Genomic DNA, 15,569 nt, shown 5'->3' on the forward strand with positions numbered 1-15,569 from the left:
ACTTTTTTTTCTTCTCAAGTTTAAGTGTGATATTGAACCCAAAAAAAAAAAAAAAGGTTGGGAAAAAATATTCATTTAGTTGTGACTAAAAGAGAGTGAAACGAAACAAGTAGATTCTTCATCAACGATGATTCTTCTATTATAAAGAAGCTACGGTACTTAGAAAAATTGAATATATATATATATATGAGGAAAAGGAGGGGAAAAAAAAATAACAACGTTGAATGGGTAAAGTTTTGGAAGTGACCACGGTGTAGTGATCAAATGACTTCCGTTCCTTGATTCTCCAATGAGGTCCCCCGAAAATGCTCTAACAATCAAGTTTATTAGAATTCCAATAAAATTTAAGTCTGAGAGACCATAATTTACACATGGACTCTTGCATAAAGTTCTTATTTATAGATTTTATTACTTATTCTCCTAGTGGTACCATGCTTCTCGTCTACACATTTTTCTTGGCATCATGTCTGAGGATTGGTTTGGCACATGTCCTATCATTTGTCGAACATACCTAGTGGGAATGGGCCAAGTGATAGTTTGTTGGTGACAAGGACAGAAACTAGTTTGATTTTTCTTGGGTCATGTATTGTAAGGTCTATTAATCTTACAAACATGATAAAGAATCTTTTGATTTTCTTCCCCTTTTTTTTTTGTGACGGGTTTCGTACCGAAGGCTCGACTAATAGGGATGAGGCAACTGATCTCTTAAAACATTATATTTCGCCCAAATTCCTTGGGTACATGTAATACCCCACAAGTCACACATATCAAATAAGTAGAGATAAATCATGATGGTTGACCAACGAGGGGGTTTGAACTCGAGACCTCTCCCTTTTTGAAGAGATGTAATAAATTTCTCAAGTGAATACATTGTAATTAACTAGGAGTGCAAGTTAATTCGGTTCAAATCGATAATCGAACCAAACCATGTATTTTGGATTGCTTTGGTTCAGTTCAGACTAAATACGATTCGGTTTTGGATTTTAAAAATGAAGAACTGATGGATTCGGTTTGGTTCTCGGTTCAAACTTGATAAAAAATCAAACCAAACTGAAAATCGAACCAATAATTATTTTTAAATAAAATATATAAGTTTTTTTTTTCTTTTTTAAAATCCTACGCTGTTTTTCCTTCTTTATCTTTCCCTCCTCTATTCTCTTTCTATCGTCTCTTGCAGCTGAGGTGTGGCTGTCGGCTACCTCTCAACTTCGACGGTTGGGGTCATCCTCTCTCTCTCTCTCTTGCAACTTGCAAGGCGTGCGGCTGCGGAGAGAAATCTTCGAAGGACTCTTGAAATTGAGACGGTGTGAGTGAGCTGGAAAATGAGACAATGGCGGCTAACGCAAAGTTGTAGAGTGTTGGCAGGATTGTTGGTTCCGGCTGAACGTCATTGGACGCCAAGATTGACGACAAGGTGGTGGTTAGGGGAGAGGTTTATGTATATGGTGGTGTTGAACCATCTTCTGACGACAGATGGGGTAGAGGTGATGATTTGAGTTCCAAAAAAATCAACGGTTAAGATTCGTTGATTGCGTGGTGGATAGGGGTGTTCTATAACGAAGATGTTCTTATTATTCATTCTCTTTCTCAAATATCACAAATTAGATTCATTTTTATAAACTTATTTGGTTGTGGAAGAGATTAATGGAAACCCATTTTGTTTTGAGATGAGTTTTGTAGTTTTGGAGAAAAATTAATTTTTTGAATGATTTTTGAAATCCAGCCTTTTTTTTTTTTTTTTTGTGAAATTAATCTAATCTTTATGTGATCTCATAATCTTCTTTACGGGTTTTTAATTTTCATAATTTATGTGTTTCCATAAATTTATTGATAAATTTGTGTAAAAAAACTTTTTTTTAGACAACCCATGGAACCGAACCGAACCAAACCGATTAAAGGTCGGTTTGGGTTGGTTTGATTCTAGACCAAATCAGTTTGGTTTTAATTCCCATCTAATGGAACCGACCTTGGTCAGTATAATTATGATTTTGCTCTAAACTGAACCAACCCAAACCAAGTTGCACCCCTATATTTTACGTTTTGGTTCTCATAAATGTTATATTGAGGTTATTGAAATAAATAGACTAGAAAACAAAATAATTGGATCTAAGATATGTGGTTCATTATATATTAGAAATCTAAAATGAACCATAATCTAGAATGATTTTGCTCGATTTGTAAAGATTCTAAATTCAATATAGTAGGAATGGACTAAGTAACTTAGGTTTGGTCAGGCTCCACCAAGTTCTCATAGGAAAAAAATCAAATAGACTTTCACAACTCACATTAAAGGCTAGAGGTGAGCTTGAATTTAGCCGCCTTAGGCCCAATATGGGTTTACGGTTCGTCAAAGATAAAATCCGCCTCTTTTGGTTTGGGTTAGGGCTTAGCCAAGCCCAGCCCAAACCATTATCGGAAAACTCCACATTTTGGGGAATATTTGAGATACTCCCCCTTTGCTCTTCATTAATAGTAAAAATCTTATTTTTTTTCTTCCCATAATCAGTCATCTTCAACATCTTGGGTAAAAATTTTCATCATCAACTTCGAGTTAAAGATTCTATCAACTTTAACCTTCAAATCTCACGAACAATAAAGGATATTTGGAGAAATAGAAGACACTTTTTTGGGTAAAAAAAATTAAGGATTCTCTAAAAGGGATTTTAAGGAGATTTTGAAATCAATGGATTGAAGATTGAGAAACACAAAAACTTGCAATCCTGGAATTACCTCAAGGTCTACAATTGATGAGTCCCCTCCTTGTTTTGAGTGTCTCGATATCACAGCTTCCTCACTTACCTGGTGTGTGTGATGTGCGGGCATTGCATGTGCCCAAGGGAGGCACACATATGCCTTTGCTCTGGCCCTGGCTCATCTGGTCTCCCTAGTCAGACATAAGTTCGGACACCCCCCGTTATCAAAAAAAAATGTTAAAAATCATTATCATAGAATTTGAAGAGATGGAAAATGATAGATTTTTTGGAGAAAAATCAAGGATTTGCATTAATGCCATTTTCCTTTATTCTATAGGAAAAGACTGAGTTGAAGGCGTAGGTATGTGATATATCAAATATTCACCAAAATGCGCATACTAGGGTCCGGCCCAAAATTACCCTTATCAATTGAACCTCTTAAGCCCATTGGCCTGGCCCGTCTGAAAAATATAACGTTTAGGGCCTTGATCTTGAATTACAAAGGTAAGATGGGGCTAAAAAATTGTTAAGTCATTTAATTTGGGCCAGGCTAGGGCCTAACAATGTCCAGCCCAGCTTGACCTAATTCATAACTATATTTTATGTGTGTATTATATATGGTTAGTTTATAATACCCTCATCTCTAACCATTTTTTTTTTCAATTAGGATGGAAATGGGAGTCATATTTTGAATATCAAACAACTCTATTATGTGCATGAATTTAAGTTTTGATGACACCCAAAAGTCCACTTGAACCTAGCCCATGCCCTTTAGGGTTGGGCCTTGTATTAGCCAACTTAGGCCCAATAGACGCGTTGGGCTGGTCAAAGGCACAAGCCGTCTCATTAGCCTGGGCTTGGACTCAACCAATTTTGCATATAAATTATCTGAAATACCATAGTAACCAAGTTCGGATTTGGTAATTATTTGGTGAGGATTTGATTAGGGAAAACTTCGGAGATTATATTTTTTTATGGGTAAGAAGGACTTGAACCTACAACCTCCAAGTTGTTTTGCAATGTTTCAAACCAAATGAGCTATGGATCTAAGCCCAAAAGTTTCGGAGATTATAGAAAATTTATTATTGTATTTCTTAATAAAACCTATCAACTTCAACCTCTCTCTAAATCCTTTCTTCTACTTGATCTTCCAATGTTGAAAAAACTAAAACTTTTGAGGTGAAGGGTAAAAATGTTACCATATTCCATGATTAATTGAGGGACCATTGATTAATTCGTCAATTGTCCAAATTAATCGGCTAACCCCTAATTCGAAGAATTTTGTGACTATGCGAAATACTCATTTATGATTTCAAGGAGGGAAAAATTACTAAAAATCCTAAATTTTTTAATTTCTAGCAAATAGGGAGGGGTCTGGGCCCATGGTTGAAAAGCTCTTCCCAAAACTTTTCAAAGCCGTAATTGTTGAATAGGTTATTAATGAAAGGTTTGGGACCACAGCCCATAGGACATTTTGTAAACCATTGTGGGGGTTGAGGACCACTAAAATAGCCCATCATCTTCGTTCATGAAAAGGCTATGAGGGCCTTTGGCAGGCCAACAATCACTATCTATCGATGAGTTACGATGTTATGGCAGCTTAAGATTCACCCTTTTTTTCATCCCTAAAGGACATTTTAACCTCAAATTAGGTTTGATGAACCTTGTCAAATTAATGCACTAATGCGTACAAGAACAAACACAAATTTTGTGATCAGTTACGTTAAAATTCATAAAAGAGTGTCCTCCCACCGAGATTATGATTCTTCTCGGTGAAATAATCGAAAGAAAAAATACTTAATGTAGAGTTTAAATAGATAGGATAATATATATAAGTAAGAACAGATAAATGGAAGAAGTTTTCCCAATTTATATAATAAAACACAACTGTTGGGCACACTTCTGTGGGATGGACAGAAGTTAATATAAACATCCCATCGAACTACAATTTTTCTTAAGACCCACTTTATTGTTTTCCTCTTTACCCCTCTAATTTTACTATTTTTCTTCTTTTACCCCCTTTAACTCACTTTATTGTTTTCATTTTATCCCTTAACCTCAATTTTTTGTAAGAATAATTCTGAAGTGACTTCAAGATTGGACCTCACAACATACACCTGACATGAAAGTCTAAGGGAAACATAGATGTTTTTCCTAGAGATGTGAGTGAAAAAGCGTATATGGTTCCTATCCACTTTCACATCAAGATGTGCGATATGAGGTTCAATCTTGAAGTCACTCCAGCACGACTCTTTTTATAATAATACCCTTAATTTTATTTTTATTTTTTTCGATTTTACCCCTTTAATCCAAAAGAGGATGTCCGTGCCATAGAAAAACTCTAGTTTGTATTAAAGGGAAATTATAAGATTGTTATCTAACTTGAATGTTAGAATATTTTGACGACAAGAGATTTGAGATTTAGAAGAAAAACGAAACTAGAATAATTCGTGATAGAGATATTGAGGTGTGTCGGCCCTCGTTGTATGGCATAAATATTTTACACAACTGATAATGTTATGTAAATCCACTGTGGTGTTTTTACTAAAGTTTCCACGAGGTGATATAGCACCAAATCTTAGTGAGTGAAATGGTCATGTGGTTGAGAGTTGTGTGTGGGCTTTTGGGGTAAGTCTAAATAACTTTAGACCACATTTGTCTTCTCAACTATAGAGAACAATGTTGGTGCTTGGTACAATCAGTTCACATCAACGAAACGGACTTGATGGTGATGGTGGTCCACTGATGTAGTGAGGGAAGAAGATTATTGTATTCTGTTTCGAAAACAATCTGAATCCACCAAGAAACCAAGAAAAAAAAGTAATTCTTAAGAATTACTTGAAACTTTATTTAAAATCTAAATGAATGTAAATAGAATTTTGGACTCCTTATTGAATATTAATTCATATTTAAAAGAGTCGTGATAATCTGATTATCTCACGTGGCACATTCAATCAACTCTCTTAACATGATGAGTTTGGGAACTGTATATCCGTAGACCTCAAGATATATAATTCCCTCGGGATACACATTTTTATGGGAAGTGTAATTTTGTATCCCTAGATGTACAAATTTATGGTTCTTGAACTTGTCATGTCAAGAGAGTCAATTGAGTGTGCCACGTGGGATAGTCAGATTATCACAATTCTATTTAAAAACCATGTTTATTTGATTAAAATAATAAAACTTATTCAAATTAATAAACGTTTTAAAACAATAATAAGTTTATTTTATTTTATTTTAATTCTAGTAAAACTTCTAAGACAATTTTGAAAATATTAAGTAATCGTGACACTCTAAAAGAAATTCAACCTTAAAAATACCCTAAAATATATTAAATTTGAAATTACAAAAAATTGAAAGTATTATCCAAATAAGGCATTTTGACTATTGTGACGACTTGAGATCCACAACCTTTAATACTTGATTAAAAGAAGTGAAAGGAGTTCATAAGGCCTTTGCTCTCCCAACTCTCCCAACTCACTGGCTACCTCACGATACCTACAACCTCAAGGATAATGAAAAGTAACCACTTGTTGAAGAGCCCACATTAATCAATAGGATGTCTCTTCAACTGCAAGCGGCCCTGAGAAACTTGAAATGAGTTTTATGATCTTACTGCAAGCATTGAAGTAATGAGTGTTTTCCCTATTTCCTACTTGTTTGAGAAGTTTATGATATCTGGAAAAAAAAAATGCGTGGTCACAAGACACAAGATATATGTGATTCAGTCAAAGCATCGACTTACGTTTACGGGTAAAAACGACGATTTCACTATATTAACCAAAGAAGAATTAGGCTACAATTTCTCTTTCTATTTCTCGTATATCTCTTCACCCTTTAGGATTTCATCTCTTACCCTTTATACTTATAAAGACGTTAAACAGATTGAATCCAAAATCAAATTAAATGGGCCTAATATTTTGCAATAGGGAAATCCCATACATTACCAATTAAATAGGTCATGCGGGTCGTTAACAAATCATCAAAAGATCAGGTTGAATCCACAACAACTCTCCATATACAAGAATAGAAGACATAACCCAACATATATAATTGCACGAGTTGCCCAAAGACTCACCTGAAGGTTTATATCAACGATATGCATCTATAATTTCTAAAATGATCAGTTAGAGCTCGCCCATTGTCATCATTCGACATTACATTGACAAGAATTGTTGATAAAATCAAAAGGAGTCTTGCATTTTTGTTTTCATGTTGATCATTCTAACTCTTTTCAAAGCATTTTTAAATAAAATAGATCTTTAAAATATTAAACTTAAGGTCCCAAATCAATATAAATCAGTGACTTCTTATCCAAATTAATTGTATAAAAATATTGATATTAATTAAATGTATTATTAGATCAAGTCTTTTAACTTATTCTAATAATTATGAAAAAGCCATATAGCGATATGATATAATGAGAAAATTTATAAATTTGAAAACAAATAAAATATTGATTTTATCGAATATTTAATATATCAATTATCAAATTTCTTATACTTACGTAATTGTGCCGAATATTTATTGGTTAAATTTAATAAAAATATATAAAAAATAAAAAATAAAAAATAAAAAATAAATAGAGACGTCAGATTTGACTGTAAGCAACGATCATAATTATACTCAATAATAAAAAATGATTAAATCATTAACTAATAACAGAGATCAAATGAATGCCACGTGTATTTCAATAATTAACTATAGAACAGTTAATGAAAGGAAGTAAAACAAAAAAGCTGTCTGCTGATATGTCAACGTCGTACGTCCGACAAAATACACAAAATGAAAAGATGTCTACAGTAAAACATTTACATCTACATCTTTTTTCATTTGTAACTTTTTGTGAATCTCGAGGAATAAATATTTTAACACCCAAGGCAGTGTGGGCTCATAATGGGACAGCTCTTATAATTTCCCAAAATTTTGAAAGCTGTGTGGAACCACAAAATGGCACATCAATTGGTCCATGAAAGGGGAACAGATCTTAAAATTTGATAAAGAAGTGCCCAATAAAAAAATATGGGAAAATCAAATCTCAACTATACCAATAATGCTCACGATTTTGAAATGCTCGTCTCGATATTTTGGTGATATTGATGTTTTTTCTCGATCAATTATGATTGAATGAACTTATACGGAAGAATAACTTTAGATGAGGAAGTAATTATGCCAATATTTGTACAAATAATTCTTTAATCGTGTGTAACGAATACTCTTATATTACAAAACAATAGATAATGATTGCTTACGTCGCTATAATAATGCAGCTATCACTTCAATAATGTAGAGAGCATTTCTATAATAACTCAATTGATTATTGCTTTATAGTAGTAGTCGCTATCATAATGCAGACCCAATATCGTTTTCACCGACCATTAATATTTAATGATCGTTGCTATATCATAGTGATCTATATATTATCACAACAATGGTAATTGTATCTTAGAGATAGCTATACTATCGAATCAAAAGTTTGGATGTAACTTTTGCTGCAATAGTGTAACAATGACTATGATACAAACATCAATCTAACTATTTGTTTGCTAGAAAACCTACAATCACTTTTGAGGCTAATATTTTCTTGATCAATCCAAAAAATTGGGGGCAAGAGAAAGGGGTTGTGACACAATTAGGATTTTTACACAACTTGCAATGGATTATATTTTGGGTTAGTTACCATTTCGTGAGTTGATTATGACAAAATTCCGATTATGAATAACTATTTATTTTAATTCCTAAAATATTTTGTTTTCGCTTTGACGGGCCTCACGTACCATCCACAAGCACGTGACATCGGTTAAATATACCAATTTGTGTGGAGGGACATATAGAGACTTGAATGTGTGACCTGAGGAGCAAATCCAATCGTCCTTACCATTTCAGGTAACCTTTAGTGGGTTTTTAACTCCCAAAATGTGAACAACGATATCACAAGTTTTCATGTGACTATCTCATAGCTATAAAATAGTTAGATTGTTGTTGTTGTTTTTTTTGTTCTCTCAAAGTGACAATCTCGCTAAAATGTAGTGGACCTACGAGATTGTCATTTTTATAACTAGTCTGATTGCCACTTGGAAGGGGAAAAAAATAATCAATGATCTAACTACTTTATAGATGCGAGATAGTAACTTGAATAACCTACGATATCGCTATTCACATTTAGAGAATGAAAATGAATAATGAGCCGAAATGAAAATTCTGTCAAAAGTTGATCACATTTAAAAAAATTTCTCTCATAAATTCACTGTGGTGTTTTACAAATTGTTGAATGGTGAGATAACACAAGAAATGTGAGTGAAACGGATATGTGGTTAAGAGATGGGTTGGGTTTGGGGCAACCATTAATCACATTTTTCTTCTTAACTTCAGAAAATATGTGTTGCAGTGTTGGAGCATAGTACAACCAGTTAACTGAGGTTGACAGTGGTCCAACCCATCCAAACTCTAAATCAATAAATGCCTCGAGGACTAAGGTTTTATATTTGATAGTCTCCATATGCTAATGTTTAGGACAAATGGTCTATAATATACCATGGTTTTTAAACTCAGTTTCACATCTCGACTCATCCAGTCCTGATACCGAGTCGTCTCGGACAAGTTTTCCAATTCGTTTGAGACGTCTCGTGAGATAAATAAATAAAAAATGAACGTGAATCCTTTATCTTAGTCAAAAAATGACTTTGTGAGTTGGTCTCGTTTAGCTCCGAGTTAACTCAAGCGATACGTCTCGGACGAATTTAAAAATCATGTAATATACGCCAATAAATTCATCAATTTTGGTAACAACAAAAAATGTGTCATTTTTTTTCCTATTCTGAAGGGATCTCATACATATATGGGAAACAAGGCAAGACCTTGACCTAATTTGTGTCTTTCAAGACTCCGGGTCAACTCAAATCTTGGTTGAGTCGACTTAATTCAATTGTATCTCGAGTTAATCGTCCATAAATTTTTTTTGAACTAACTCACCTATTTGAAATGCAGAGTAACATTAGAAACTTGACCGTCTCATTTATAATTGTATTGGAAACTATAAATAATTAGATAGGAACCTGACATTTTTATCGAGTGGTATATCTATCGTTTAAAATCCACATAATGCCTTACATCCACATTTAATAATAGAACAACTTCTACTTATCTTCTTCGCAATTTTATTTTCAATAATTGCCCTATCTTCTATCTTCTTCACGACAAACTTACCTTCATATGAGCAAACATGTGATTCTGGTCAATTCATCTGAAGCCCATCGTGACTTAGACATAGATCGAATACGAATCTAAAACCCTTACTGACGATTGTAATCTTCTAATTTCCAACATGAGACCCTTTTATGTATTATTTATAAGACACAAAGGTCCTCATGACAGCTCATCACCAAACGATGTGGACACATCACTAAAGGGTATTAGAGATTCACACAATTGTTGATAGAGTTTGAAAAAGATATAACTCTATCTCTTATATTATTAAGGTACCTATAATTTTATTATTACTTTATGACTGATCCACCCAAAAATATGTTTTAAATTGTGAAATTCCCGATTTAGCTTACTGTTTATTTTAATTTCGAAAATGATAAACAATCATCTTTAAAATTAAATTTTTATCAAATAAAAAAATAAATAAGTTAAATTACAAAAAATATTCTTCTCAAAGTAATTAAAACATTTTTTTTCTCCTATTTGATAAACAAATTTAATTCCAAAAATGATAGTTTAACATTCTCAAAATTAAAATCTATTACTTGAAACATATTTCTCTTTTATATATATATACAAAATATTCCTACCTTAATTTCAAATTAACCCTATAGTTTCCAGTCAAATGAAAGCTACATACATGCATTTTTACTGATTATCACGTGCGAGTGTTGTTTGAAATTGTGAGATTCGTCACTTTCATTTCGCCACCTTTTTCTTCTTTTTTATTATTTTTTTTTTATTTTTTCCGTCCTGTCTAGTTTCGTCTGTAGCGAAAATTTGTCTGTAGATGCCGCAAATTCGCTGTCAACCTTTCGTACAATAGTTAAATAGAAGACAAGTCAATGCTCGACACGTGGAAGAGTGGACAAAAACTTTTTCATTCTTTTATGGATGTGGGCCCTATTAAAGAGACTCGGCCCAGTAGATGTTGGTCCCACAAATAATGATGGTCAAAGTCAAACGTCTGATTGCTCTTTTTCAGCTGCCATGCTTTTAAGGGTTTGTTGTAGGACCTCGTGGATAAGGAATTCTAAGAGCCCCAACATTTTATTCAATTATGATTTTATTTTGATAGATTTTATTAGCACGCCAACTTTTACTTACAACACACCAATCCTTTTGAATTTTTTCTTGCGAAACCATTCCTTTTTCCTTTTGAAATTGGACGGATGCTTGCATATAGATTAGTGTGTTATAAGTAAGAATTGATGTGTTAATGGAAGCTCTCTTAAATTATTTGCTAACAATAATTAATTCAAGTCAATGTTTAAAAAGAAAAAAAGTCAGCTTATTTAAAATGTTATTCTCATGGACCAACCAAGAGTACAAACATGGAGTACGTATTTTTTACTAATTTTAAATAATTACATTCACGACAATTATAATAAGATAATAATGCTGAAGTGACCTCAGCCTGAAACCTCATATCGCACTTCTTTAGATGAAAGTGTATGGGAACAATAGATGCTTTTCATCGAGATACGAGTGAAAACATCTATGGTTCCTATCCACTTTCACGTCAAGAAGTGCGATATGAGATTTCAAGTTGAGGTCACTCTAGCACAACTCTAATAAGAAACATTTTACATTGACTTCGTTAGACACTGTGTTCAACATTGTGCTGACATGGTGGTACAAAGAGAATCAGACATTTCTTTCCTAAAGATACAAGGAAAAACAAATCTATGGTTCTCTATGAATTGCCATGTCAACGCAATGTTGAAAGTAGTACCCAGAGAAGTCATTTAACATTTTCCTTATAATAATATGTTGTTATAATTCAAACAAATTGAAATGATAGCTCCTTGTCGAAAAAATTAATAAATTTTGTTAATCAAAAGTATTTTTTTTAACCCTAAGGGATTTGCTCTATCAATTGACGTTCTTCTCATGCAAGTATACATGAGATTTCATTTTCACTAATTAATTCAGTTTGGATAATGTTTTACCTTGGCTCATTATGAGCCCAGAAGCCCTCCTTTCCTCACGAGTGAATGAGTGATGGATAATTCAAAGAGATTGGGAATGGGTCCCCTAATGATTCTTTGAGGTAGATAAAATGTCTTAAACTTCAATAAACAGTAAATTTGATTGGATTCCAAAAAGATGTAGAAAACCAATTTGTGAGCTTAATCAAAGGGGAAATTACTTAAAAGACTCTAGTGGAGGGTTTTTTCCTTATTCTAATTAGTCCCTAAGTTTTAGGACTTCTCTTAATAGTTCATTTAGTAAAACTTTTATTTCTAATCAGTCCCTAAGCCCCACTCCATGGAGTCAATCGGTGTGAAATATCAAAGAGTAATATGTACTCATAAATTAAATACATCTCTTATGATTGAAATGTTGAAACTGCTCTTACCATTCGAAATCACCATTTTCATTCAATTTTTTTTTTTTTTTTTTTTTGACTTCCAATGGAAATAATTTGAGAAGGAAGAAGAAGAAGTCATTTTCAAGAATTTTTCAAGCATATTGGAAGATGTATGTAAAGAGTTAGTGTTTTTTTATTTCATTTGTGGATGAAAATCGATCAAGGATGGTTCTTTTAATTTGAAATCATCTACACAAGTCATTATGTCAAGTTTTTAGTCAATCTTTCCATATATTTTAGTCGAAAAAAATTGAAAAATGAAAACGGGTGGGTTTTACTAGCATTGAGCTCACCACTTTTTATTTTTGGGTTCAACAATTTTTTTTTTCAAATTTGGTGAGCTCAACAATAAATAAAATTGGTGAGTTCAACAGTAAATAAAAAGTGGTGTGCTCGACAATGTAAATTTTGTTTTGAATATCGGTTTCTTTCTTCATTTGTTATTTTAAATCGTCGAAATAGAACAAAAAATACATCTAAATATTCAAAATTAGGCGTATATCATTTCATTCGTCATTCATGATTTTTTTAAAAAAATCGTTGAAAATGATTGGAATCGTGGTTGGAAAATCTAAGTATGTGAAGAAGATGAAAAAAATTTAGTATAGGTATTTCAAAAATATTATAACCTGAGATGAGGTTGAGAGACCATCAAGAAAATAAAGTTTTACTAAATGGAGAAAGAAAACTCTTTGCCACGGTCCTTTAAGTATTTTCCCTGATAAAAATTAGCATTGCTATAATTGCTTTTATTATCATCTCTAGTGAAAGTGGTCTTCTAAGCTCTTGCAACAACATTAATCAGAATAAAAAACATGGAATTTGATTCATGGGCCACCGACAAAAATGGTTTATTTTTAAATCATGAAAAATAAGAATGTTATATATGGAGAGGTAGTCAAGTTTCTCAAATAAATGTGGTAAATATTTAGTTGTTGAAACAAAATTATAATTTTATCTTTCATAATCGTATATGTGTCACCAAAAAATAATATATATGTAGAGGTATAATTACTTTCGATGAAATGAACTAATAAGATGCTTCCACGTGACCACTAGCGTAGAACGAAGATGAATCGAAAGGGACATGTGCTTAATCCTCTAATTAGTTGATTCTTTAAGGGGACTCGACCTAAGTGACATATGTGAGTCTTCTAAACACTTGGCTCAGCATGATTGAGAACCTAATCCGTTGAGAAAATAATTAAGAATTAGTAGAGATTAAGGGTGGGCCCTACATGAAAGATTTCCTTAGGCCCACATGATCCTAATTAGAATAGGAGTGTTAGACCAATTTAGATAGGGATTAACACAAGAAAGAATTGTGATTTACTAGGGAAACAATGAGATAAAGATAGAAGGATCCTAATCAAGTAGGATATGATAATATACATAGGCATAGTTACAAAAATCGATGATTTTTTTAAAAAGTTGTGTTTAAAATGCGATTTGTATCCCTAACGATAAAAACAATTTGAAAAAAAAAAACACAATTTTTTCTTGAGTCACAAAAATCGCTGACTTTTTCATGTTTTTTTACATGGGAAAATTTTTAAACATTTTATCTCTTTTTTTAAATGTGAGATTTGATGCATAATAGAATCTGGTAATTCATAAATGTAGAAATATGAGATTTGATGATAATAACTTGATTTTATGATTTTTCATTAGATATATATATTTTTTCATAACTTCTAATATTGTTTCTTTTTATCTTTTACTTATATCATTTTCCCCTTTACTTTTCCTCATTTCCCTCCCATTTTTAATGTTTTTTTTTTTCCAAAGTTTTCCCTTGTTGATTTAAACTTGTACTCTAACTTTGTGACTATGTTTGTATGATTGCCAAGAAAGAAGGTTAACAATACAAAAAATATTATAATTATTAGTTATAAATTTAAAGAAGGGATCAAGGGGAATACCATATATAGATCACTAAATTTTTTGACAATTATTATGACAAATTATCCTAGCAAATTCTGGAAATACTAGAATTTATCTGAGAAATGCTACAAATAGTAAAAACCTTAATTCGTATTATGATTCTTCAAGACTGAAACTTCAGAAAAAAGAATAATCAATGTAGAGTCACAAATAATACAATAATGTATAATTAAAAAGAAGGAAACAAAAAAAAATTCACTAAATCAACAAAAACGTTGTTGTTGCATCGTTGTCTTGATTGAGTATCAGAGTGTTTCAACCATTGAAGAGGAATTTGTGATACAAAAGAAAATCAAGATTCAAATAATTTGAAATACAACAATTTATAAGAACAAAACCCCAAACTCATGTTAGGCCCACTTTTTGTTTAAGTAATTGTGGCACCACAATTTTCTCACAAGTGGCCAAGCATTATAAATTCACTATGAGGTCTCTAGGCCTCCAAAAGGTGAAATGACACTAGGTTGGTCCATGGGGGGTACCCTAAACAGCTATAGATCACATTTGTCTTTTCAACTTTAGAGAAAAATGTTAACATCAATGAAAGGATCTTGAAAGTGATATGGGCCTACACTAATCCAACTCAAAATCAATAAGTGCCTTTAGGACTAAGTTTGATAGTTATCTTATCCTAATTAATAATTTCAATAACATTACTAAATATGGAAACAAAGGTTAATTTATTTTTAGAATAATGATTTTCTGACGCTCTCCTCTAATACATGCCCCTTGCGTGGCATGTGCTAGAACCATAAATTCTCTTTTCCCACAATACACAACTGCACATATTTATGAGGATGTATAGTTGTGTATTCCGAAGGAAAAATCTATGATTTTGATCATTTTTCATTTTTAAATATATTGAAGGGTAAATTACACTTTGATCCCCTATATTTTTTCATAATTCCATTTTGACCCCTTAAGAATTTAATAATAGCACTAACCTCCTTTTTCATTGATGTGGTTAAATCTTAGATGTTGTTTTATTATCTTACCCTCTTTTCTTATATTATTTTTCTTTAGAAAAAATAAATTTTAAAGTAAAAATTAAAATACCCCCACTTAAGCATTCATTGAACTCATTTTTTCATAGGTATATGTTTGTTTATAAAGAAAAATGATATTTATAAAAGGATTTTAACTATTAGGTTGACTGCTATTTGATGGAAGGGGGTAAGTGGTATCCTAAGATAACTAAGAGGGAGGTAAGGGAAATTTTCAAAATGTTAGGGTGTCTAAATGGAACTATGCTAAATTATAGGAGGCCAAAAGTGTAATTTACCCTATTTTTATTGAGAGATTCTATTGTCACACCAACTATTGCTAATGGTAAGTGCTGCAATATATAT

The sequence above is a fragment of the Akebia trifoliata genome, chromosome 12 (assembly GCF_017979445.1).
Source record: "Akebia trifoliata isolate Shusen 1 chromosome 12, ASM1797944v1, whole genome shotgun sequence".
Lineage (NCBI taxonomy): Eukaryota > Viridiplantae > Streptophyta > Magnoliopsida > Ranunculales > Lardizabalaceae > Akebia > Akebia trifoliata.